Here is a 2,886-nt window from a genome sequence, read left to right on the forward strand (position 1 = left end):
TATCATGTATAACATTTACGGCAAGCATAAGATTTTAAAAATTTGAACTAGAACTTAAATCTTGACAAATTTCAAATCGTTACAAGACATTAATTTTACTCTCTAACTATCATTTTTACCTACGAAAATAGAAATTTGACGTAAATCGTCAATATAAGAAAATAAAATGTAGCTGACGTGCGTCTTTTTAGGAAAGTTACACTTATCCGATTTTACTCTATAGTTTGGCACTAAATCTTCATGTTAAGAGCAAGCAGACACATTTTGTAAAGTTTTTTATAGTAAGCAAACTTTTTCTGCGAAATGTGCTTGCCTGAAAATATACAAAATAACGTATCACTTGATACCTTCATTCGAAAAACACCGCCGGAAAATCCGTAAAACGAAGTGTTATCGCTCTATTAACAATACTAAATGAATTCTTTATTTTCCGTATGGTGGACTATCTGTTTAGCTTTTGGACATTGTGGATGATTTTAAATTAATCTGAAAATATTATAACTGTGTCCAAGAAGACTATTTTGTTTATATTTTTGCCTGATAATAGGGATTGCCTTTTTTTTTTTTTGTAAGCTCACGACTCTTTTTAAGGAAACATTCAATGATTTATTTCCGAATAAAATGTTCAGTCCAAAGTACTGTTGCATTTTTTTAAGTCTTGGGGAAAGCAAAACCTACAGAGTCGGCACAACGCTTTTGTTTCGAAGCATCATGTAAAAGATTGTCCCACAAAACGTTTTAAAAGACAATCATTTGTCTTTGTATTAAGACAATTTATGTACCGCCCGTCTGATTCAACCTCAGACAATGTAACAGTGGACACTACACAGCCCAAACAATATTCCTCATACTTTTTCGCTTTAAGTTGATGTTATTTTTTCGGCAAATGATTGATTTTCTATGTTATATAAAGTATTTTGAAGATTTGAGCCTAGAAAGCGGTGTGAATGTATTTTTTTTACGCTCATTTAGATAGAATTCATTCATTTGATAATCCAAAAGATATGTTGCATTGAAAAGCATCCGGGCAATGCCGGATAGTAAGCTAGACTTGAATATTTGTGAAATTGAGTTTTATTCCTTTATCAAAAATGCGTCATCTGAGCAGAGTGGCGCAGTGGAAGCGTGCTGGGCCCATAACCCAGAGATCCGTGGATCGAAACCGCGCTCTGCTAAATGTTTTTCCTTTTTACGAGGTCGTGTCTAACGACTATCCTGTTTTCTTGAGCTTTCCCTTGTCCAATTGTTTTGGTCATTTTTGCTCTTTTCTCGATTTTTCTAAGAGGAAATGAGAATTACAATTCAGTTAAGTAAATATTGCCTGATTAAAACATTCGAATATGTATGAAACTAGATTTTAGTCCTTCATCAAATCTGCGTTTAACGAGCAGAGTGGCCCAGTGGAAGCGTGCTGGGTCCGTAACTCAGGGGTTCGTTGATCGAAACCACGCTCTGTTAAATGTTTTTCCTTTTTACGAGGTCGTGTAAAACGACTGTAATGTATTCTCGAGCTTTCGCATGTCCAATTTTTTTGCGCATTTTTGCTCTTTTCTCGATTTTTCTAAGAGGGAACTAGAATTACAATTCAGCTAAGTAAATATTTTCTAATTAAAACATTCGAATATGTATGAAATTAGATTTTAGTCCATCATCAAATCTACGTCCAAAGAGCAGAGTGGCGTAGTGGAAGCGTGAAGGGCCCGTAACTCAGAGGTCCGTATATAGAAACCACGCTCTGCTAAATGTTTTTCCTTTTTACGAGGTCGTGTCTAACGACTGTCCTGTTTTCTTGAGCTTTCGCTTGTCCAATTCTTTTTGCACAATTTTGCTCTTTTCTCAATTTTTCTAAGAAAAAAATTAGAATTTCAATTCAGCTAAGTAAATATTTTCTGATTAAAACATTCGAATATGTATGAAGTTAGATTTTAGTCCATTATCAAATATGCGTCCAATGAGCAGAGTGGCGCAGTGGAAGCGTGCTGGGCCCATAACCCAGAGGTCCGTGGATCGAAACCACGCTCTGCTAAATGTTTTTCCTTTTTACGAGGTAGTGTCTAACGACTGTCCTGTTTTCTTGAGCTTTGGCTTGTCCAATTTTTTTTGCGCATTTTTGCTCTTTTCTCGATTTTTCCAAGAGGAAATTAGAATTACAATTCAGCTAAGTAAATATTTTCTGATTAAAACATTAGAATATGTATGAAGTTAGATTTCAGTCCTTCATCAAATCTACGTCCAATGAGCAGAGTAGCGCATTGGAAGCGTGCTGGGCCCATCACCCAGAGGTCCGTGGATCGAAACCACGCTCTGCTAAATGTTTTTCCTTTTTACGAGGTCGTGTCTAACGACTGTCCTGTTTTCTTGAACTTTGGCTTGTCACATTTTTTTTGCGCATTTTTGCTCTTTTCTCGATTTTTCTAACATTAAATTGGAATTACAATTCAGCTAAGTAAATATTTTCTGATTAAAACATTAGAATAAGTATGAAGTTAGATTTCAGTCCTTCATCAAATCTACGACCGATGAGCAGAGTGGCGCAGTGGAAGCGTGCTGGGCCCATAACCCAGAGGTCCGTGGATCGAAACCACGCTCTGCTAAATGTTTTTTCATTTTTACGAGGTCGTGTCTAACGACTGTCCTGTTTTCTTGAGCTTTGGCTTGTCCAATTTTTTTTGCGCATTTTGCTCTTTTCTCGATTTTTCTAACATTAAATTAGAATTACAATTCAGCTAAGTAAATATTTTCTGATTAAAACATTAGAATATGTATGAAGTTAGATTTCAGGTCTTCATCAAATCTACGTCCAATGAGCAGAGTGGCGCAGTGGAAGCGTGCTGGGCCCATAACCCAGAGGTCCTAGGATCGAAACCACGCTCTGCTAAATGATTT

The 2,886-nt window shown here is 36.2% G+C and overlaps 2 non-coding genes across 2 annotated transcripts; both read left to right on the forward strand.

The window, feature by feature from the left end:
* The first annotated feature begins 1,954 nt into the window (after nucleotides 1-1,954).
* On the forward strand, nucleotides 1,955-2,026 carry Trnam-cau (transfer RNA methionine (anticodon CAU)). The gene has a single exon. It is a non-coding gene; the product is annotated as a tRNA-Met (tRNA).
* Nucleotides 2,027-2,522: 496 nt separating this feature from the next.
* Nucleotides 2,523-2,594, forward strand: Trnam-cau (transfer RNA methionine (anticodon CAU)). Its single transcript has one exon. It is a non-coding gene; the product is annotated as a tRNA-Met (tRNA).
* The last annotated feature ends 292 nt before the right edge of the window (nucleotides 2,595-2,886 follow it).

The sequence above is a fragment of the Uloborus diversus genome, unplaced genomic scaffold (assembly GCF_026930045.1).
Source record: "Uloborus diversus isolate 005 unplaced genomic scaffold, Udiv.v.3.1 scaffold_1540, whole genome shotgun sequence".
NCBI lineage: Eukaryota > Metazoa > Arthropoda > Arachnida > Araneae > Uloboridae > Uloborus > Uloborus diversus.